Genomic DNA, 24,981 nt, shown 5'->3' on the forward strand with positions numbered 1-24,981 from the left:
GAGCAGGGTCAGCAGGCATGGGCAGCCCTCCTTCATTACGCTGGCGTCCGACTGTGGGGCTGATGTCTGAGGGCTGGGGCATGGGCACCATGCTGCATAGTCACTACAAAGTCCCTGGGGAGATATTTTGCTCAGAGGTCAGAAACCCACCTCCTCCAGCCCAGCACCCCTCCCCAGACCAAAGCCTTCCCTGGCAGACAGCCCAGCCCACTTTGTTGGAAGCAGAGGGGCTGAAGGGAAGGGAAGGTACAGACTCCCCTTCTCCTCAACATCAACAAGATCAAGTGCAAGGTCCCGCACCTGGGTCGGGGCAATACCAAGCACAAGTACAGGCTGGGCGGAGAATGAATTGAGAGCAGCCCAGAGGAGAGGGACTTGGGAGTGCTGGTGGATGAGAAGCTCAACATGAGCCGGCAATGTGCGCTGGCAGCCCAGAAAGCCAACCGTATCCTGGGCTGCATCAAAAGAAGCGTGGCCAGCAGGTCGAGGGAGGTGATTCTGCCCCTCTACTCTGCTCTCATGACACCCTATCTGGAGTATTGCATTCAGCTCTGGAGTCCCCAACATAAGAAGGACATGGAGCTGCTGGAGCGAGTCCAGAGGACGGCCACGAAGATGATCTGAGAGCTGGAGCACCTCTCTTGTGAAGACAGGCTGAGAGAGTTGGGTTTATTCAGCCTAGAGAAGAGAAGGCTCTGTGGAGACCTTCTAGCAGCCTTTCAGTACCTAAAGAGGGCCTACAAGAAAGCTGGAGAGGGACTTTTTACAAGGGCATGTAGTGATAGGACAAGGAGCAATGGCTTTAAACTGAAAGAGGGTAGATTTAGATTAGATTTAAGGAAGAAATTCTTAATTCTGAGGGTGGTGAAACGCTGGATCAGATTGCCCCGAGAAGCTTTGGATGTCCCATCCCTGGAGGTGTTCGAGGCCAGGCTGGGTGAGGCTTTGAGCAACCTGATCTAGGGGAAGGTGTCCCTGGCCACGGCATGGGGTTTGAAACTGGATGATCTTTAAGGTCCCTTCCAACCCTAACCATTCTATGATTCTATGATTCATATAACTCTGCCCTAACCTAATTGTTTTTCCTTTTGTCCCAGTATTCTTGACAGAACAGGAAGACATATTTAGGACAAATGCTGTGGAAACAGCAACAGACCAGGCAATCAGAGAAGAATGCAGTTTCCTTGAAATATTTTTTTACTCTTAAATGCAATTCTCTTTATCTAATCCTAAAACATGCCTGCATTTATCGTAAAAAGGCAAGCAAACTAAACAGACAGAACAAACCAATGGCTTACAAACATACATAACACAGAGACTGAACCTTGAATTCAAAAAAACCCACCTGATTTTAATGAAAACTCCATGCTAATGCCTTGGAGCAAAGGATCTGGGGATAAAATTCTTAAATTGGTGAGCCCTGAGCACAATACTCAAATTGGGAAGGCAGTGTTGTGATTCATCAGACATATGAAAACCACTGTGTTTTTTACTAGCACTTACTACATGTGCATTTTAATTCTTCTTTTCCCCCTAGCTTTTCTCTCATTCTTTAGCACCACTTTTTTTTTCTTCTCGATTTCTTTTCTTCTTTTTCCCCTCATTATTTGTGTCCTCCCACAGTAGCAGCAGCATAACTTTATGCCTAGAGAAGCTGCAGAGGAAAAAGAGCCTTCACGTGTGCGATGGACTGTTGGGCTGATACAGAAGAAAACCGATTTTTTTCTAGCTGAGGTTAAGCTCATTTGCTCCTGCACCAAATTTCTCTGCACATGGAGCTGGCTGCAGAGAAAAAGTGAGTGGGATGGTGTCACTCAAAATCCTCATCAGCTGCAGTGCTGTGTATGGCATCCTATTATTATTACCCAGCTGGCATGAATTGAGTAATTAACTAATTAACAAAGGTTTAGACCCTGCCTACAAAAGGCAGGCCATTTTCTCCTGGCTGTGGAAGATGCAATGGCATCCTTGGAGCTGCAGCCCAGGCTGGTGAGCAACAACTGGTGACCCCAATGTGATACATCTGTGAGACCCTGAGGACCCTGACTCCCTCACTGGAGCCTGAGCTGAGAGCCAGAGCCAAAAGAGCCGGAGTGAGAGTCCTTCAGTGAAGAAGGTAAAGCTGCAAGCCCTGATGTGATGTTCATGGGAGGGAAGTGTGCTGGAGTTAGAATGAATGGACTGGGTCTCTGCTCACTGTAAAGCCTTCTTGCCTTTGAAAACAAAAAACTGTAAAACAAAAAGGGGGAATTATGGCATCCTATTATTATTACCCAGCTGGCATGAATTGAGTAATTAACTAAGGTTTAGATCCTGCCTACAAAAGGCAGGCCATTTCCTCCTGGCTGTGGAAGATGCAATGGCATCCTGGAGCTGCAGCCCAGGCTGGTGAGCAACACTGTGCTGGCAGCGTGCAAGGGCTGGAGCAGGGGCTGTGCAGCTTATGCATGAAAGCAGGCTGAGGGCAGGTCCCACCCAGAGATGTGTTGGTTTAGGTATGTGGCTGCCTCGCCACATTTTCCTAGCTCTTCCCTTGTTTATGCCTCTCCCTCTACAAGCTACCAGGATAGAGATTTTGGTTTAATTGGGATTTTCAAATGTTAGGTCATTGAAACTGAATCCACCCAATTTCTGCATCCCAGATATATAAGTTCTCCAAGGGCTCAATTAGATCCCTGTGCATTATGTACATTACAATCAGTTCAGGTTTTCTTAACAAATCTGAGAGCCAGAAATGGTTTTGAAAAACCTCAGTGTAACTTCCAATGCAGGACATCCTATAACAGTTACAATATTTTAGTATTGCAATAGGACTTAGTTCTGTTAAACCTAGTCTGAACTTGGCTTTGGCTTTCTAAAAAGGCTTTAGGAGAATCATAGAATCATAGAATGGTTAGGGTTGGAAGGGACCTCAAAGATCATCTAGTTCCAACCCCCCTGCCTTGGGCAGGGAAACCCTCCACTACACCAGGCTGCCCAAAGCCTCATCCAACCTGGCCTTGAACACCTCCTAGGACGGGGCATCCACAACTTCTCTGGGCAACCTGTTCCAGTACCTCACCACCCTCAATGTAAAGAATTTCTTTCTTTTATCTAACCTAAATCTGCCCTCTTTCAGTTTAAATCCATTGCCCCTTGTCCTATCACTACACGCCCTTGTAAAAAGTCCCTCAACAGCTTTCCTGTAGGCCCCCTTTAGGCACTGGAAAGCTGCTATAAGATCACCCCGGAAACATTGGGGTGATTTACATCATGTCCTGTAAAGACAGTTGAACAAAAAAAGTCATATTAAAAAGGAGTTCAAGAAGCTACTCAACTAGTTCATGAAAGATAAATGCATCAAGAGCTATTAAATACAGAGACATTTCCAATAGGCAAGAAATTCTCAAGCCTTGAATTTTTCAGCTACAGGAGTATGTTCAAGGGTATCATTATTATGTGCTTGCCCTGTTCTTGTCCTCCTTGTATATCAGTTCACTGTTGGAGACAATGTATTAGGCTAGATGGACCTTTGGTCTGACTCAGCTCAGCCATCGCTCTGCTACTTCAAGCCACCCACATAGTCATAGTGATTTTTTTATAAAGATTGGTAAGAGAAGTATCTCACATGCTGATGAGTTAATTCAAAGCAAAAAAATAAAGACAAAAGATCTGTACAGTTTTAGTCATAAGCGTAAAGAAGAATTTGGATGTCATGCTTGCCAGAGAAAATGTTCTCTCACCTTTAGTAAGAATTCTGTTTTCTTAAAAATGGATTTCGTAATGTGGGTGTTACAAATGGCAGTTCTTTCTCAACCACTTGTAAAAAATGAACACTTTCCATTCATTTACAAAAAGACTATCAGAAAATATATTATTACCAGGGCTTGGTAGGAGGCAACATCAAACACCATGTAAGCTCTGAAAGACAAATGAACCATGGAAAAAGATTGAACGCAGAATCAACTGCCAAGGTTCAGGAGGCAGGAGAGGAGCATCCCATTGAGGTCACATCGCAGACAGGGCAGCTGTGATCTTCATGTAGGCTGAAAAATGGCTCACTCCCCTCCTGACAACTCCACTACTGTTTGATGCCAGGCCTGTGTGTGGTTAGGTGGCCTGGCAAGGCAAAGATGACCCATGGCAAACATGGGCAATATGAATGAGAGAGGGTACATGATAAAATGCCTGTGCTGGTTTGATGCGTTTGCATGTGCCAGAAGTGAGAGGACAGATGGTATCAGATGGGGCACAGGGCAACACAGAGCAAACCCACCTATTCTGGCACAAAAACAATTTATCAACTTCTCCTGAACAGCTTGAATTGGCACAGTGAGTTTATGCTGGAGTAGTACTTTGAACAATTTGCTCACCCCGCTTTTGAGCAAGTACTAGGAGATCTAAAGCCAGTTTGTCTGTTTTATCAAACCAGGGCCGGGGTCTCTAGCCTGTTACAACTGCGCAGAAGTTACTGCGGATTTATGTGTGCAACCATGCCAGGATGATCTGCTTAGCTTTGCTGCCCTGCGCGCTGCTTCTGTGTCTGCCCTAACTTACCTAAGTTCTGCAATTCTTTCCATGTGATACACATTTCCTCGCTCCAGTGTACTAAAACTACATGAATGAGAAGAAAGTAAATGACACAACTGAAATATCAAATTCCTTAAATGTTGAATATCATGCATAAAATTTAAAGGAGTGCAACGTATATAATACCAGTAGCATGTCAATTCCATGAGAAAATAAATGTATAAAAGCCTCTGTTACAAGGTGAAATATTGTTCTCAGAGTTAGAAATGCCAGAAATAATAATATTTGTGCAGCTTCATTTTGCCATTATGATATCCTATTTATTTGCAATAAGAATTATTATTTTTCCACATGACCCTGGCTTTGTTCAGTGCAGAGAACAGGCAGTACTCTGCAAGTGAGATGCCTGTTCAATATTTCTTTTTATCGTCACCTGAAAGAATGCAGTTCAATGTTTTATTTACAGTATGTCGCACAGACTCTGCTCAGGGTACAGAACGTTACATCTCCTCATCGCTTCTACTGTCACAATCATCCTTATAGTCATATCCTCGCACCTTTGCCCACTGAATCTTGATTTCTTTCAGGTCAAAATGAAACAGCACAGAAGACTGGGGACAAATTCCTTCCTTGAAGAGGTGGGAGGCACGGAGCTGTAACGGACTCATGAGCAATGGGAGAGGCAAGCTTCAGTCCCCTACGCAGTGGAAGAAAACGAAGAAACATCTCTTACTTTCTACACATCACCACTAGCTTTTGACAAAAGCAGGCGTGACTACGGTGTGGCACTTGTTTACACCTGCAGGTGCCACCTGCACCGCACAGCTCCTGAAGCAAGGCGTTCCCCGCTTGTGCTTCCCGAGAAGGACTTGTGGGGAGGACTCTTAGACCCCTCAGAGCAGGCAGCTGCACTGCACATCCACAGAAACGAAACTGCAGACCCCTGAGAAACCTTACTAATCACAACTAAGGCTTCCCGTGATAGTGGAATGGGCAAGGTTTTGAGTATGAGACTCAGCCTTGGCAACTCGCTGCTTATGGCTTGGCATCTCATAGAATCATAGAATGGTTAGGGCTGGAAGGGACCTTCAAAGGTCATCTAGTCCAACCCCCCTGCAAGGAACAGGGATATCTCCAACTAGATCAGGTTGCTCAGGGCCTTGTCCAACCTGGCCTTGAACGTCTCCAGGGATGTAGCATCCACCACCTCTCTGGGCAACCTGTTCCAGTGTTCTACCACTCTCATGGTAAAAAATTTTTTTCTAATATCCAACCTGAACCTACCTCCCTCTATTTTAAAACCGTTACCCCTTGTCCTATCATAACTGGCCCTCCTGAACAGCCTCTCCCCATCTTTCCTGTAGGCCCCCTTGAGGTACTGGAAGACCGCTATAAGGTCACCCCGGAGCCTCCTCTTCTCCAGGCTGAACAGCCCCAACTCTTTCAGCCTGTCCTCATAGGAAAGGTGCTCCAGCCCTCTTATCATCTTCGTGGCCCTCCTCTGGACCCTCTCCAACTGGTCCATGTCCTTCTTATGTTGGGGACTCCAGAACTGGACGCAGTACTCCAAGTGAGGTCTCACGAGGGCAGAGTAGAGGGGGAGAATCACCTCCCTTGACCTGCTGGCCACGCTCCTCTTGATGCAGCCCAGGACGCGGTTGGCCTTCTGGGCCGCAAGAGCACATTGCCGGCTCATATTGAGCTTCTCGTCCACCAGTACTCCCAAGTCCTTCTCCTCAGGCTACTTCATTAGATACCAACATCTTTGGAAATCAGGCCACATCTTTTCAATTCCAGCTGGAATCCTGAACTTGAGAAACAGTATTTTAAAATATCAGCATCTTGAAGATTTAGTAATTTATCTGCCTTATAGTCTTGCTGTGTGTACTGTTTGAAAGTGTGTGTGGCCCGGGATGATGAAACGGTTATTGGTGTGAAAATATCATCACTACTACATGATCTGCTCTTTCTCTCACTTTTTGTTTGGAAATGGCTGTCTCTTATTTTTCATTGCATCTTTCAGGCAGTACAAATCTTAATAAGGAAATGACTGACATTAATAAGGCAGTAATGTGTTTTCGGAGCGCTCACTTAGTGGTAGACGCTAGGAATAACTGACACAGGTAATGGACGATTAAAAGAAGGATGTTCACGTGGCATGTCTTATTTTCGTACACATATTTCACACTAAAAGATATTCTTGAGTGCAAGATCTGTCTCCAAACAGTTGACAGAGAAAAAAAATGCCTAATATAAAAGGAATATTCAATACATCCACAAATAATACAAACCTTTCTTTTTTTTTTAATCCAGAGGACGTATGGACGCAATATATTGTCACTCAATCAACAAATAACACAACAAACACCCTTTAAGAAGAAGCACATCTAGGCTACACAGAAAACTTGATTTTAAAATTGGCCTACCACTTCATAATCACTACTAAGCACAATTTCACAAGCAAAGTTACTTGAAAAATAACAGTTCGATGAGATGGTACAAGGCACCAGTTGGCTATCTTGTCGCCATTACTACTTTGTACAAAGTTAAAGACAGGATTTAACTGCCTTGCTGAACTAGGACTTCAATTATTTGTGGACATTAAAAAAGTTATTATCTAATTCATTATGCAGAGAGACAGTTGTGAGCACAGTAAATTAGCTGGATGATAGGTGAACTGTCCATGCTCTGAATTAAAGTAATTGCAGTTATATTTTCTCCAACAGGGATTTGTTCAGTCAAAGCGCAAATAAATGATGTAAATATGGGTAAGCAAATAATTATTGCAATATCGCTTCAGTTCTGGAGACGTTTTGCATTTGCTCCAGAACACAAGAGTCTGTGAGAAGGAGACACCACAGCTGACAGGAGCAGAGAAGCCATGGCTATGGGACCTACCTCTGTCCTAACACCTGCAAGAGTCCAGGTTGAAAAGTAGAGGTGAAAGACTGGGTAAACCCAGTGAGACGCTTTCGCCCTGACTCATCAAGTAGCACCACTGTGCAAGGGTAAACCAGGAGAGGGCAAACCAGCATGCTTCAAAGAAGACAGACTCCAGTTTAATTTTTGAGATAGCATGGGCGTTTTCTATCTTTAAAATACAGAATGTCCCTGCTCATGGCAGGGGGATTGGAACTAGATTCTCTTCAAGGTCCCTACCAACCCAAACCATTCTATGATTATATGAAATATGACCCCCAAAAAATCATATGACTCTCTATGGGACACAATATCAATGATTATGAACAAGATTATATGTGATTTTTGATTTCTTCTTTTTCATTACTCATTATCTCTTTTTTTTTTTTTTCAGACAATCAAAGCTTTGGAGACTCTTTGGAGACAATAATTCCATAAACTTTTGCTTTTTTATATTTCCTCTGGTCTTTGAATTCTGTAGGACACTACCGAACTCTTGAATCTCTCTTTTTCTCTCAAACATTTAGTAAATTGAAATACTGATTTTTGTGAAATCTCTTCTAAATAACCATTGCCCTAATCTATAGACTCTGTTGGGCAAATTTCCTCTTACTCTTCCCTGTTGTGACCTCAGAATTGCCATGTGTGTGGTTGGCTGTGAAGCACTGAAATAGTTGGTCTCTGTAAACCATTTTTGGCTTAACTGTCCTCGCTCTGGAAGCCTTGGGACTACACTCTGCCAGTGCACTATGGTGTAGCACAGATCTTGATGGTTTGATAACAGCTGTGTCTGGTTTTCCTTACTCTTTTGACATTTTATTTTAATTTAATTATGTGGATAAAAACCTTCCTCTTGAGAATTTGGCACTGGGAATGGGAACATTTATCTAAGAGAGAAAACATGTAACTGTTACAGGCATTCAAACGCAGCTTTTTTACTGAGCTCTCTTAAATGTTAGTATCTCCTATTTCTAACCTGTCTTTTAGGATGAAAACGGTAGTGTAAGCACATTCAAAGTATCTTCAGTTTAACATACTGCCTTTTGACTTCTGCTGATACCTGCTCTCATGGGACTTTTAGAGTAAGACCTATTTCACTTGCCGTCAGCCAATGTCATAAATCTAGTTGCCGCTAGGCATTTCAGTAACCTCTGCGGTGAAGAGAGAAAGGTGGGTGCCTCCAGACGTGATTTATTCCCTCCTAAGACAGTTGTCTGCGAGACATGGAGTGAGTTCGTTCTCTGAAGGTGCGCTCCAGTTGAGCTCCCTCTATATCATTATATTCACTTTTGTTTGAAACCCCCTGTCACAGCCACCCTCAGCCCTTCCTTGATGTCAACGAGGTTAGATCAAATGCAACTCAATGACTGACAGTCATCACACCGAGTACTTAATTGCCTGCACTTGGTAGAAGCTCCTTTCTTTTCAGCAATGGGTGAGCAACACAGCAATCATAGTCTTTGATGACCAGCTGGCAAAGACATTTTCCCCAGATGATGTGCATAACATTACTGGAAAAATTACTTGATTGCATCACTTCTTTTACAAAATACCAACTTTTAAAAGATCGTTATCTCTTTGGCATTTAAAAAGTCAAGTGCTACTTGTCCTGTTTCACTGTTGTGCTGAGTTCTCCAGCTTCGTAAGTGTGGCTGCTCAGTGATCCATTGAGTCATTGGTTTATTGCCATATCAGTCAAAATAAATGATGGTCCAATTCATTTTTCAAACTTTTTTTGTGTCGGAGGTTTTGCCAAGACCTGTTCATTGCTGTCACTGGCCAGAGGACATTAGGATGCTGTTTGGCATATGCATGGTAAGCGTGGGGTTATTCGATCCCTTCTGCTTCTGATAAGAACCAAAAACATTGAGGGATTTCATTGAGAAATGCAGTGGTGGGTTGCCTGAGCAAAGAGCTTGATAAGTGATAGCAATTTTGCCCATAAATTGTAAGCTCAGACATCAAGAGTTTTAGAAACGGGATGGAAATTAGTCCTTTAAACATATATCTGAATTCCAGTAGAAGGCAGCTGACTTCTTGTGCAGCATGAACTTGCAGGGATTTCAATCATCACAGTGCAGGTATTAGAGGAGTGCAATCAACGTATACGAACTGCTATAAAATCTAATATTGTCCCATAAATCTGCAAAAAAAATGCTAACATTTCTCAGCTGTTGACATGGTCATATAGACTGGTAATTAAATGATGAGGAGAAAAATAGAAATTAACATCAAGTCTGGAAATACTGCAAGAAGGAATGTATAATGGGTGCTACTTTGATCAATGTTATTGGATGCAATGTTATCTAGTGTAAGATACTATGATTAAATACTTTAAAAGAAAACATACTAAGTGCACTAATTAAATGTGATGATGACACTAAGTTCATAGAATCAGAATCATAGAATCAGAATCGTTAGGGCTGGAAGGGACCTTCAAAGGTCATCTAGTCCAACCCCCCTGCAAGGAACAGGGATATCTCCAACTAGATCAGGTTGCTCAGGGCCTCATCCAACCGGGCTTTGAACGTCTCCAGGGATGGAGCATCCACCACCTCTCTGGGCAACCTGTTCCAGTGTTCTACAACTCTCATGGTAAAAAATTTTTTCCTAATATCCAACCTGAATCTACCTCCCTCTATTTTAAAACCATTACCCCTTGTCCTATCACAGCTGGCCCTCCTGAACAGCCTCTCCCCATCTTTCTTGTAGGCCCCCTTGAGGTACTGGAAGACCGCTATAAGGTCACCCCGGAGCCTCCGATATAAAAATCATAGAAAATTGTATGGAAACACATGAGAAAAATGTAATCTGAAACAAGTATTTTATGGGATGGAAACATTTAGGACTCAGAAATATGGAATAATATGGGAAGTGCTTTTTACATATACACTTTGGGGAAAAAAGGGAAATTTGTCACTTCACACTCAGAAGTATCCCATTGTATGGTGTGACCTTGCTGACTTGAGCACATTAATGTCTGAATTAATTACGTTTTGGGATAAGAAAAAATAATAACAAGCCGGAGGGAACAGCAAAAAAGTCTTGACAGGACAGGAGCAAATCTATGACGCCAGGCTGTATTAACTCACTTTTTGAGCTCTGAAGACAGTGGATTCAACTACAGCAGTTTGCTCAGGACCATGTCCAGTTGGTTTTTGCATATCTCTGAGGATGGAGACTCTGCAACCTCTCTGTGGGAGGCAACCAACACAGGGCAACCTGTGCTGGTGCTCGGTCACCTTCACAGCAAAAAAGTGTTTCCTGATGATCAGAGGGACCCTTCTGTGTTTTAGTTTGCACCTGTTGCCTCTGGTCCTGTCACTGGGCACCACTGAGCAGAGCCTAGCTCCGTCCACCTTGCACCCTCCCTTCAGGTAGTTATATACATTGATGAGATCCCCTGAGCCTTCTCTTCTCCAGGCTAAACAGTGCCAGCTCTCTCAGCTTCTCCTCATATGTCTGGTGCTCTAGGTCTTTAATCATCTTAGTGACCCTTTACTGGACTTGCTTCAGTATGCCCGTGTCTTATAAAGAGGAACCCAGAACTGGACATACCGCTCCAGATGTGGTCTTGCCAGATGTCCTACCAGCACCGAGTAAAAGGGAAGAACTGCCTCCCTTAATGTCAACAGTTGTAAGATGGGGTCCCTTAAGGATGATGCAATTTAAAACTTCATAATTTAAAGCTTACAAACAAAGAGGGGACAGAAATAAATTAGGGAAAAGTAAATGACTAAACAGTAAGGAAAGACATGCCAATAATTTTAAAACCCTGTAAATTAAATGGAATAAGAGATAGCTGGATGGCAGAGGTACTATTTTCTCTGAGAAATGATGGCAACTGTACTAACCTAAATCAGTTGGAGTTGTATTAAGCATAGCCAGACTCAAGTACTGGGAACAAACACTGGCACTGGCAGAGGGAAAAACAATGTTAGAAAATGCAGTATGTCTCTTCTGTTTTTAACTTCTAGGAACATGTGTTGCTTCTTTTCTGAATGCTAGCAGATGTCAGCGCCCTGCAGACTGGTTTCTCAGTGGAGAAGAAATCAGAGTGGATATACTCTAAAGGCAAATTGAGTAATTTACATTTAGACACTCATCCTGGAGCAGAGATTGTCATAAATAACACGCAGGCGATCCCTTCTTTCAAGACGCTCAGCCAAACCTCCGTGCCCTGTTCCCAGGGAGCAACTTCAATCAAAGGTGTCGACCAAAAGCAAACTCTCTGGCCTCTCACACAGCGATGCCCTCATCAGAAAGGTGTATTAAAATGTCAGCAGGAAAGAGATGCCAATCTCTGCGTTTCCTAGTGCACAATGACATTTTGAAAGCAGTGCCACCTGGTGACACCTGCCAAACAACGCTCCGCTGCTCAGCAGAGCGTACACTGCCTCAGAAATACCTCAAAGGAGGATACAGAATTGAATGAAACCAAGAGAAAAAAAAAAAAGTGGATTTTTTTTTTAGTATTTCATTTTCTAATTCCTTGTCAAGTTTCCACATGCAAAAATATTTTCTTTTTTTTTTTTCTGAACAGCAGAGAGAGCAGGCGATGGGTTTAATCACTGGCATCAGCTCCTGCCTGCTGGCACCATAATTTATCTCAGTGGAGGGCAGCCCTCCCCTGTGATAAGCTGCCGTACCACCATGAGATATGAATCCTCTCGCTAACAGCGAGGCTGACCCATAACCAACAGTACCCATGCTTGGTACAAAGCGGGTTCTGAAGCACAGTTAAGCGGATGCAGGAGTGATCACACAGCCTTTAGATGCTCCAAACAAAGTCTGGGGTAGCATCTCCTTCTCACACAGCCAACCCAATGGTTTTGTAATGCTGGCCACTGCGAGAACGAGCCTTCTGCGTCAGGAATGGGCCCTGGACAAATCTGTGCATTGGTGTTTGTTTAGAGGAGGTGTGTCAGCTGTCTTCTGGTTTAGACGCTGCTCTGTCAGAGGAAATCCCACCCTCATTCACTGGTATTCATCTCTCTTTCTAAAACAGCTCTTTTTTTTTCCAGATTCACCTCCATATCAAACTATAAACCGTTAAGTATAAGGCAGCCAAGGACCTGCAGGCTGAGAGGCAAGCCAAAGCAATATCTTCTCCATAAACATCTCAAATATGGCAGGGCTGTTACACAAAGCAAAAAGCTATTGCTTTAAACTGCCATATACTTCAGCTGCTGTAAAAGTAGTCTTTTATCTGCCCTCTGGATCTATTTTTACCTGCCTATTCCCAAGTATCAACGTTCAGCCAGCAGAGTGAAATCTGTTGCTGCCGAAGGTCTACGCAACTGAAATTCCCCTTAGGTCCTACGTATGCCATCCTCTCTGTCCACTGAATGATTGACATTAATTACTTCAATCACAGCATGGACACTAGCTCTGGTGAAAGGGAAAGGGATTAAAGCAGGAGCTAATGGAGGAAATTTTCTGTGGGAGGATGCAACACCTACAGACTCACCAGCAGCTTCTGTTGGTGCACTGTGTGCTGCTAAAATCGATCCCCATCCTAGACCTATCCAGATGTCTGTATGCATCCAGCCATCACAGTGTTTCAAGACCAAGGAATGGATATGTCATCCCATCCAAGTAAGAATATATTATCATCTCTGCCTTTAGACAGAGAGATTAAGTAATCAGAGTCACACAAGGAGCCTGCAGGAGAGAGAGACAAACTGTGTCCCACTTCCCTGTGTCTCTGGTCACTCCTGATCCATCAATGCGTCTTTCCAAAACCAAATCATCGATGGACTTACGGACAAAAAAGCTGCTTCTACTTCATAAATTCCTGACTAAAGAAGATGGTAGGTGAGTGAATACCGAATATTCATACCCAGCATATTTTCCTTGCACCGTTCATAGACCAGCATGAAGTCAAAGAGGCAGGGACCCCTCACCTCTTTGTGTTCGTAGCTATCACATCTGATAAATTCACACGTCAAGTTTGAATCACAGGGGAAAATGTAACTCACCTAACCTATTTCTCCTTGCCCTTTAAAGACAAAAGCGTAGAAAAGTTTTCTAAATGCTTCAGGTCTGTGGCTATTTTTCTCCATCTTCCACTTTGCAAATCAAAAGACTTAATCATAAAAACATTAAGAGCAGCCTCTGAAAAATGGAACACCCAGTACACACGCAAATAATAAAACCACGAGAAAAGAAAAATCACTCGTCAAATTTCCCTTAGACCTCTGCATGGTTTCTTTTGAGAAACAAATGTTCATTGAATTGGATCCGGGACGTGTTTTGATATATGTAACCATCTAGCTCCTAAAGATGAGGGTAAGCCAAGAGAAGCCAGACTACCACCATAAAAGGGTCAAAGCTCTTAGCCATTTTCTTATTTCTCTTTAAAATGGGGATTTTTCTTCCTATTTAAAGAACTATTAAAACAAAGAGAGAGCTAGTGTCAATTCGTGCTCTGGATCTAAATATTTTAAAAGGCAAGCAATAAAACTGAAAATATGTGGATGCATATATTCCACCATGAGTCATTATATTTTAATATTTCGGTGTCTGGCAAATCACTGAGTGCATCACTATCTACCCTGTGAGATAATTAAGTTTAAAAGTCATAACAAATGTAAAATAACACATAATGAAACAATCTAAAACCTATGTATTCACATTTTCCTTGGAATATTTTCTGATTACTCTCTTGCAAATTGCCAGCTACCCAGTGATAGTAAAATTGTTTGAATAATTTTAAGAGAAAAATCAAACGCATTAACATTTAATAATATTTTATGAGACTCATAATTCTTTGGGATGTAATAACCTCTTATCCTACTGCTATTAGTCACTTGGATCCATCATGTTGGTCCCCTGGTATTCAAGACAATCTAAATTTTGAGTAATATTGGAAAAGGTAATAGAGACCTAAAATTAATACAGTCCTTTGTGCTTGTAATGTTATCCTTAATGGAAGCTTTTTTCAAAAAAAAAAAATTTAAAACTGAACAAGGGCACAAATTGTGAAGAGCCAGAAGATGACATAATTTGCAGGAGACAACACTGTGATGGGACCCCGGTACAAGGATTTAATTATTATCTTGAATAATCACTGTTCTAATGATAGTTGTCTGGAACAACACTAGACACTGAAACTCCCTAGTGTCAAGGCCAGCAGCAAGAGGCAGGAAGACGATAAATCCCTTTCCAACTTGATGGAGTGCAGGGAAATCTCACGTTAACATTAGCAGCCCACAGCTCACCAAGCCCACTGTCCCGGGCTGTGGGAGGTACTTGGCATCTCACAGAAGACTGCTGTATATTTCTCTTGCGTTCCTGTCATCGGCACTCTTCACAGTCACGTTTATCCAGTTAATACCTTGGTTTATTTCACCCCAGAATAATGTTTGTTTACATAAATCTATTCCCTATAGTAAACCAGCTAATGCTTGAGCGTTTCAAATGTTACCCTATTAATGGAGGACAGGATGGTGCGAGCAGACGTCCTATAGAAAATTACCCCGCTCTCCAATTGCCTGCGTTAGTCCTGCCTGTCGGTAAGTGGTGATTAACACCCCGCTGGCTGCAGCTGTACTTCTCAATATAGCTTCTCTGAGTAGGAGGATGCACAGAGAGTACCTCATTACTATGTCTTTAAAGCTGTAAAGCAAGGAATAATGCAAAATAAATCCTTTAAACTAAAGGTCATAGACCAGAATATGTCGCCATGAACACCTGCTCGCACTTCTTTTTTTTTTTAGTTTCCTGACAAAATCACGAAGATAAGTGATTTATCTGCTTTTATTCCATTCTCTTTCATTGCAGGTAAGCAGAGGCCACACAACTGGATGTTAATAATTCTCAGCCGTAGCAGTATGTTTTTATATAATGCCAGAAGAAAAGCTTAGGAGCTTAACCTAACAGGCTGCTTTGCTGGCTGAGACAGCAGAGCTGGCATTAGCCATTTCCCCTCCTTGCCCCAACATTTTTGTCCAGCGCAGATTAGGGGAGAACAGACCAGCCATCCCATTCCTTCTATGCTTCCAACACTGAAAAGTTTGTTCCAAATCAAGCCCCTTTTGTGTCCACATTTAACCCATAAACTGACAGGTAAAATCTAGCTGTATTGCTGAGCTATAAAACCCAATAATCACAGACTTACGTGAGAGAAAACTATCACCTGAAAATGCAAAGAAGTCCGCATGGTCACTACCTCAATAGGTCTCCTTGTGGATAATGCTTCTGACCAGGGAGGAGGTTGGTGGCTACCCTCAGTTTCCATCTCTTGCTGTCTCTCATGCAAGCTCAGAGGCTATGCAGTCAGACAAGGGCAGACGACACTGTTGCGTGCAAAACCTGGCAGTGCTCTGGCGTGATCCCATCAACTCCCTTTCTTGCTGGAGATAAACCCTTTGTATTTTGCCAGACACAGCACTATCCTGAGCCCCTGGCCACTGCTGGGTGCTGCAGGAGTTCAGCCCCAGCATGGCGGGGGGGAGGACACCACCTGGCTGAGAGCAGGCACCCGGTCCTTTTTCAAAGGATCTAGCACCTCTTGGAAAATCTAGTTTCAAATACGAGCAGTCAACGTACCTAAAAATGCACCCATAAATAATCGAGGTACTGCCTTGTTGCCCTACTGCCTGCCGCGGGCACGCTGGAACAGATGCAGCTTCCACCACTTCTTCTGCCACAGGAGTGAAAGTCACTCTTGGGCAGAAAACGACAAAGAAAAAGAAAAATAAAAGGAAGAAAGCAAGTTTGACTGTTGCTGGTGAAAGAAGTACAGGCTGATTCAGAATTACTTGGACGTGAAAGATTTTTACTCAACTGAGTCACTGCAAAGCAAAGCAAAGCGATCCCATCTCCTGCTGCTGCGGGAACTGAGCACAGCGCCCCTCCAGATCATGAACATCATCAAAGAGATGTGCAGACTGAGCTGTCCCAAGAAGAGACACCTCTCACTGCACAGAATTGTCCTCCCAGGCACAGGGTTCACCCACGTCTATTTTGGCCGAGCAGCCTGCCGAGAACCCTGCCAGGAGGAGAATCAGGAAAACAGCCACCTCGTGTTTCGGGGACTGAAAGAAACAGTGCGATGGAGACTCCGCAGAGCTGTGAGATGATTTCTGAAGTCCTAGTTGAAGTGTCACAATATTTAGGAGTTGAGGGCAGATTCCCTGCAGTTCCTTACTTGTCTCACTGCTCAACCAAAGAGATGCCAATGATACTAGTCCTCACAGGCTCTGTGATCAACCAACATCAACCTTCTACCCTAAACCACTTTGTAGTATTATTGTAACTTCATAGAATCATAGAATGGTTTGGGTTGGAAGAGACATTAAAGATCATCTAGTTCCAAGCCCCCCACCATGGGCAGAAACACCTTCCACTAGACCACTTTGCTCAAAGCCTCATCCAACCTGGCCTTGAACACGTTCAGGGATGAGGCATTCACAGCTTCTCAGGGCAATCTGTTCCAGTGTTTCACCACCCTCCTTGTAAAGAATTTCTTCCTTGTATCTAATCGAAATCTGCCCTCTTTCAGTTTAAAGTCATTGCCCCTTGTCCTATCACTACATGTCCTTGTATAAAAAGTTTCTCTGCGTTGGCCAGGAATCGAACCCGGGTCAGCTGCTTGGAAGGCAGCTATGCTCACCACTATACCACCAACGCAACTTCAGAAATTACCATGTCTTTATAAAATTCACAAATCACTACTGAAGGTATAACCTGTGCCTTCTGTTTGTTTCTGGATTGGCTTGTTCAGAAAGCAGGCACGGGGGTCCTGCTGGGACTAGGGATTATTCTTTGTCAGCTCTCAGGCTGAAGACTTTCACTGAGATGAAAGATCTCCTTTCCATAGCAAAGGAAAACACATTCTGCTGGACCTCTAAAAGACTGGCTTCTGCCATCTCCCAAAGTGCTGTTGTTGCTGCATGAAGAATAGCCAGCAAAAGCCAAACTCAATATCAAGGTATGGATTGAAAGGAAATAGGCAGCGCCCTCAAGAATTCAAAACTCTGTGGAGTTTTGAAGCCACATGGAGAACATCATTCAACATAATTCAGCAGGTTTACTGGCAGATCCTGGGACCCTTGAGGAGCCGCAGAAGCTCAACCAGAAAGCCAACTGCATCCTGGGCTGCATCAAAAGAAGTGTGGCCAGCAGGTTGAGGGAGGTGATTCTGCCCCTCTGCTCTGCTCTCGTGAGACCCCACCTGGAATACTGTGTTCAGCTCTGGAGTCCCCAACACAAGAAGGACATGGAGCTGCTGGAGCGAGTCCAGAGGAGGACCACAAAGATGATCTGAGGGCTGGAACACCTCTGCTATGAAGACAGGCTGAAAGAGTTGGGGCTGTTCAGCCTGGAGAAGAAAAGGCTCCAGGGTGATCTTATTGCAGCTTTCCAGTACTTAAAGGGGGCCTACAGGAAAGCTGGAGAGGGACTTTTTACAAGGGCGTGTAGTGACAGGACAAGGGGCAATGGATTTAAACTGAAAGAGGGCAGATTTAGATTGGATATAAGGAAGAAATTCTTCACTCTGAGAGTGGTGAGGTACTGGAACAGGTTCCCTAGAGAAGTTGTGGATGCCCCGTCCCTGGAAGTTGGATGAGGCTTTGGGCAACCTGGTGTAGTGGAGGATTTCTCTGCCCATGGCAGGGGGCTTGGAACTAGATGATCTTTGAGGTCCCTTCCAACCCTAACCATTCCATGATTCTATGATTATATAAGCTAAGTGCACCAAGTATCACTGAAGAGTGGCAGACAACTCTCTCCTGCCCACGCAGCCTCTCAGCCCTCCCAGTGTGTGCTGCCTCTAGGCCAGGTTGATGCAGGTCTTCTGTAGGTAAACAGATCTGCTCTCCCCTCATATGAAACCAGGCAGCCTGGAGAAGACACAAGATGAAAAAGTTCAAGGATATGATGGAACCACCAGTTAGGTATGTGCTCTATCCTGGCAAGCCATTTGGTGTGTAGTGTGATTCAGCTTTCTGAATTGACATTTAATATTTGCATTTCCCTCTAACGCGCATGGGATTATGCCTGAAGACCTGACAAGTCACCTTGCACGCCGTAATCACAACTGCCCGTTAGGATAATTAAACTGTCACCTAATGGGGAAAGATTATGAGTGCAGGGGGCCAACCTGACGTAAGAGCCAAACCTGGACTACTGAACATTTTATTTATCTACTTACTTATTTTGTCAGAGATAAGAATAGTCATGAAACACGTGCTAAACTGTAAAAATTTAGCACAGCTTTTCCTCAATATGTCATTTCCAGAAAGAAGCACAGAAAAAAATCACAATTACAAGAACTCATCACATCTAGAGAATTACAAGAAATAGAATATTTTTGCTTTTACTCGGGAGACAATCAGATAGTCTGGTTATGTCAGAGGTTTTAGATTAGATTGATAACGCAAATATGTCAAACTTGCCCACCTGGAGAGATGCAGTACAACTAAGATTAATAAACATGTCACCAGGAAAAGCTTATGTACCAATCTGCAGATTTGCAGCTTGAATTGTTCAAGCATTCTTGGGAAAAAGTCCTTATAGAACAAAAACATGAGATAAGTTCAGAAAAGAGAGTCTTGACTGCAGCAGTCCTTATTTACACCCAAGAAGTATTTGGGGGGAACACCCCCTGTTTCCCAGCATTATTTTAAATCTGGAGATACCAAGTGTGTGTCTGGGCTGTTCCCAGGCAACTAACTTTACTTTCGCCAAAAAAGTCTGTCCCCTGGAATGAAGAAATCTGAAGGAAAATCTGAAATACTTGTACTTTTGCATGCGTTTTGGCTGAAATGGTGATCAGAGAAGGCCCTCAGGCAGCAGCAAACTCCTTCCTCAAAAAGCTGCACAGCAAGATGGCAGAACAGGCTGGGAAGTCACCTCGTACTACCACCAATAGCCAAGGCCATGGGAGGGTCCTGAAGAGAACTTATTGCCATCCAAGACAACTGGATGAACATCAGAGCAGTCAATCAGTGATCAAGGTAACCCCCTTCAAAGCCTCCCTGGCCGTATCACTGTATTGTGGACTTGTCTTGCCATTGCCATGTCAGAAACAGGCTCGTCCCTAAGCCCAGCTGTGCCAGGGAGGGGTGGCAGTCCTTCCTGCGCCCAGCTGAAGTTGTGATGGCCAAGGGCAGTGAAGACAGCCATGCTCCTCCAGCCCACAGGTCCTTGCTGAAGTGGTGTCAGATCAGGCTGGCAAGCATCAGGACAGACAACCGAAAAGAGAAGGATTCCTCCATCCCTCTCTCTCAGATGTATTTTTTTAAGGCTGGTTGGAAGTATATGCCAAGGGCCTCCAACAGTCAAACTCAGGTCCCTCCTTCCATGGCTACTTTCACTAGGTCCAACAGTCAGAAAAAAACTTTTTCTAGAAAAAGCAGAGACTGTGATGCTGTCACCGAATTCAAGCCTCAACCACTCACTGTTAGGGTAATCCTGTAGGGTAACCGCAGCCGGTGAGGAACTCACACTGAGGAGGTGCCACTCCAACCCGAGCCATGCTGGTGCAGACTGCCTGGAGATTCTGTTACATGTGCTTAATGCATGTTAAGTAACGTCTTCGATCCCATAGTGAATGATTATGCCTTATTGCATTAAAGGCATGGTTTGCCATGAATCACCAAAAGTCATTATGGAGATTATTCCTCACCTGAAGATGAGCCGAAACACTTAAATTACACCTGAACCATTGCATAATTGCTGCTTTTCTCAACAATGAGAAAAATGTTTAATTAACCATATATTTTTAAATTTTTTAAATCAATTAACCAAGTGAATTTAGTATTTTTTAACAATTAAAGACTATGGGTTTTGTCTTAAGATCTATGATTACATTTTTAGATTAAAAAGGGGAAAAGCATAACATTTTTTGAGTGCTTCCATAATTTCACTTAGACCCCAAAATAATTAATGACAATGCAGTAAGTTACCTTGGAGTATGAATATAGACTGTCCAAAACAGTTTAACACTTTTTAAGTCGTCTTCTTGATACTTCCATAGTCATTAACTACAACTCAATAGTACGCTCCTGGGAGCTCTACATCTAATCACCTTTCATAGGTAAGAAAAGTTTTATTTAAATATTCATACTAAATGCATTTTCTCGTGAAAGAGTATGTCTCAAAGCTACATTAATGCAAAATATGTACAAGTAAATGCATCTGTGTAATTTGTGGTGGCTTGTTGACGTATTAGAACAAAGACTACAGAAATCATGACAAAAATCTGACATTTTTCTTAAAAAGAAGCACCTCCAGAATACATGCATAGTTAATATTCTCCATATGCGCAGCACTCAACTAAAAGATTTTCAGAAAGAGCCTCATTCTATGTCATGGCAAGAAACAATACAAAACATACTGGTTATCGAACTGCTGGCATGAATTTTTACTGCCTATAAAGAAGCATTAAATTGCAGCGTGCGAGTTACCCAGCTGCCTTAACAAGAAAAAGTGCGTATGATCACATTATTTTAATTCTGCAATATGGATTCTTCATGAAGCCATTCTGCACAGTGTTTATTTATTCGTGCCATATGAAACCCCAAACTTCCCCTGATAAAAGGAAAGCACTGTTCAGAAATAATTACAGTTCGCAAAGTTTAAAATATCCTTTAATCAGATTTTATTTAAACATACTAAATTTTAAAATAGATGCCTATACTCTGCTTGACAAATTTTGTGTAGTGTCTAGTGCTGAATGTTGTTTTTGCTCGGGATTGCCTTCAGCAACAGGCCCGCTACCTTCTCACCATGAGAAGAGTGGTCAGTGATGTAAGTCACTAGAGTGCCAGATTGATGACGGAGTCAGGTAACCAAGACCTGGTTAAGTATTTAAATTTAAGAAATAAGCAGCCACATATCCTGCTGTACCAGGATCTAGGCAGTTTGGCCATGTAAATGTTGAACTAGTTGCAAAATTCTTGTCATTTAGGTGAATTTTGCTCATTTTAATATGAAAACCATAGCCCAGCTGCTGAAGAAGACCCTCACCCGCTGATCATGCACATTGATTTTCTAGAGGCTTATACCTTTAATTGTAGACAAAGAAAACTTGTGCCAACCAGAAGAGGTTTTAGTGGAATGATTGCAAATAAAAATGTTATAGCTTATATATATGTAATTATACATTAATACATAGCCTTGTTTTGAGCACCTAGGTGTGCTAGCTTTGTGGAATTACCGCCTAAGAGCCCTTTTCTGTGCAGAACTGGAATAAAGCAAACATTTTGACTCTATGTGTGTATCTGCTTTTTGCACACTGGGTGAAAGAACCTGTATTTGGGATAACATCAGCACGATACAGGGCATCAGGCCTGATCAATCGAGGTGATCAATACAGCTGTAATCCTAATGTTTGTTTTGCAGCATGTCCTGCCTATGTGAGAACAAACATAAACAGAAACCATAACTTGCAAGTAATTAATTGTATAGAAGGGGCAAGCCGCTTTCCTGCTACTTTCTAACCAAATTTCAGAAGCTTTACTCAGTCACCACAGCAGATTGATCAGTCCTACCAGAGATGTAAGAAAACAAAGAGAAGCTGTGTCCAAGTGAAGTTTCGCAGGAGCTTGCTGCTGGGCTTTTGGTGAAGAGCCTGAAGGGAAAGAGAAGCACTCAGCATCAGCTCGGTGCCGTGTAATTTATCACCGCACAGCCACAGGCGACAACGTATGGCGGTCTCAGTGAAGCACCTGAAGGCAGTTTGGTAGGGCTCTATGAAGATCAATGATACTCCAAAGAATACCATTAAAAGACACATTCATCTTCCCCTAATCAATAACGGCCTTTAAATGATCTCCCTGACACACTATTCTTACAAGCATTGCTGCAGGGCATCTTCAGCTCACTTGTCATCCACCGGCTCAAGTCTTATTACTGGCAACTACTTCACACGCTCCTCGTAGTGGATGAATTTGGCTTCTACTGAAACTTAACAGACAGAACCAGGGAATATAAAAGCGACATCAAGTTCAATGAAGATACCACAGTAGGTTCAGTCACTTCAATAACCTCTGATACAAATGGTGCATGTAGCAAGTGATTTTTTGTGTCTATTATCAGAGCAAAACAGTCTACTCTTACACATCATTCATAGAATTTAGCAAGTCATTGCCAAGGGGATTCAGAATTAATGAAAAGCATCCTTGGATCTGAATAAAGAGCTATTAAAGAGAAAGAAGAAGTAGATTAAAAATGCAAAGCTTGATTTATCTTTTTGAGTAGGTGAAGTATTACGTGAATTTGTGTTCCCTCCATTGACAGACATGGATTTGACGGATGAACCACTCTTTAAATAAGGAATTGGCTGGATGGTCACACTCAAAGAGTTGGAGTCAATGGCTTGATGTCCAAGAGGAGACCAGTGACAAGTGGCGTTCCTCAGGGGTCAGTATTGGGACTGGTGCAGTTTAACATCTTTGTTGGCGACATGGACAGTGGGATTGAGTGCACTCTCAGCAAGTTTGCTGATGACACCAAACTGTGTGGTGTGGTCAACACACTGGAGGGAAGGGATGCCATCCAGAGGGTCCTCGACAAGCTTTGAAAGGTAGGCCTGTGCGAACCTCATGAAGTTCAACAAGGCCAAGTGCAAGGTCCTGCACGTGGGTTGCGGCAATTCCAAGTACAAGTACAGGCTGGGCAGAGAATGGATTGAGAGCAGACCTGAGGAGAAGGACTTGGGGGTGTTGGTTGATGAGAAGCTCAACATGAACTGGCAATGTGCACTTGCAGCGCAGAAAGCCAACCGTATACTGGGCTGCATCCAAAGAAGTGTGGCCAGCAGGTCGAGGGAGGTGATTCTGCCCCTCTACTCTGCTCTTGTGAGACCTCACCTGCAGTGCGGCGTCCAGCTCTGGGGTCTCCAGCATAAGGAGGACATGGAGCTGTTGGAGAGAGTCCAAAGGAGGGCCAGGAAGATGATCTGAGGGCTAGAGCACCTCTCCTCTGAAGATAACGTCAGAGTGATATTGCTCACTTGCCTTATAATGTGCTTGGACAGCATTGTTGAGCAGTTTACCATCCCAATCTTGACGGCAGTTAACTCAGAAGCCATTTAGAAAAGGTCTCCCACAGTCAATATCCATCAGTAACTCTAAAAGACATCCTGCATCTATGAGACACAATTATCCCTCAGTTTACCACGTCTGATTTACTGCTCTTCATCACTGTGTTGAGCATGGATAGAAAGTCCTCTGCTTTTACTACCTGGCTAGGGTTTAGTTCTGCTTCATTAAAAACACCACTCTAGCTAAATACATGTGATTTCATAGATTTCATAGATCTCTAGGTTGGAAAAGACCTTAGAGATCATCCAGTCCAACCATCCCTAATCCCCCATTAAACCATATCCCTAAGTAGTTCATCCACCCTTTTCTTAAACACATCCAGGGATGGGGACTCAACCACCTCCCTGGGCAGCCTATTCCAGTGGCTGACAACCCTTTCAGAGAAGAAATACTTTCTAACATTCAACCTGAACCTCCCCTGACTAAGCTTATACCCATTTCCTCTTGTCCTATCACCCATCACGAATGTAAAGAGCCCTTCCCCCACCTCCCCACCATCCCTTCTCAAGTATTTGTAGGCTGTAGTCAGGTCTCCCCTCAGCCTCCTCTTCTCCAGGCTAAACAGCCCCAACTCCCTCAGCTGCTCCCCATAAGTTTTATTTTCCAGCCCCTTGACCAGTTTAGTCGCCCTTCTTTGGACTCGCTCCAGGAGCTCAATATCTCTCTTAAAGCGAGGGGCCCAAAACTGGACACAATATTCCAGGTGCGGCCTCACCAGTGCCGAGTACAGGGGCAGGATCACTTCCCTATTCCTGCTGGTTACACTATTCTTGATACACGCCAGTATCCCATTGGCCTTTTTGGCCACCTGGGCACACTGCTGGCTCGTATCAAGCCGGTAGTCAACCAACATCCCCAGGTCCTTCTCCACCAAGCAGCTCTCCAGCCACTCTTCCCCGAGCCTATAGCGATGCTTGGGGTTTTTACACCTCAAGTGAAGGACTCTGCACTTGGCCTTATTAAAGCTCATGTCATTGGCCTCAGCCCAACGATCTAGGATCGTTGATAGCTCATTGATAGATAATTTCATTAGGATCTTGATAGATAATCATTTGGTAGGGGTCACAATCATGATACTATATAACTACTTTTCCTGCACCTAAACCGTAGTTCCACCTAAGCTACTAAGTTCAGATCTGAACCCATTGTGCTGGGAAATCCAAAACCCATGCATATATTTGAATTCAAAATTATGCTTGAGAAAAGTACTGTTACAGACCGAGCTGAGAGGCTACATGCCTACAGCATCCAGAACTAGTAGCTTTGCAACTGAGCCTTTGCCCGAGACGATTCTCCCATCTGACGCTGAAACTTGCAACTGTGAAAAGGTTTATATATACTTAAGAAACAATTACAGCTAGTGATGCAGAAATAATTCCCATGCCAAAAATATTTCAGAGATTAGGAGAAAATATAACTCGATTTTGATTATAATTAGGTTTCCTGTGGTTAGTTAAATGTTTTCTCATTTACCCTTTCGTTCTACCAGTGTAAT

The 24,981-nt window shown here is 43.3% G+C and overlaps 1 protein-coding gene and 1 non-coding gene across 4 annotated transcripts in view; both read right to left on the bottom strand.

The window, feature by feature from the left end:
- HS6ST3 (heparan sulfate 6-O-sulfotransferase 3) overlaps window positions 1–24,981 on the bottom strand; it is a 326,480-nt gene that overhangs the window by 18,626 nt on the left and 282,873 nt on the right. The gene's annotated exons all lie outside the window — the stretch shown is intronic.
- On the bottom strand, window positions 16,993–17,064 carry TRNAG-UCC (transfer RNA glycine (anticodon UCC)). Its single transcript has one exon. It is a non-coding gene; the product is annotated as a tRNA-Gly (tRNA).

This window comes from Tauraco erythrolophus, chromosome 1, assembly GCF_009769465.1.
Source record: "Tauraco erythrolophus isolate bTauEry1 chromosome 1, bTauEry1.pri, whole genome shotgun sequence".
Classification (NCBI taxonomy): Eukaryota; Metazoa; Chordata; class Aves; order Musophagiformes; family Musophagidae; genus Tauraco; species Tauraco erythrolophus.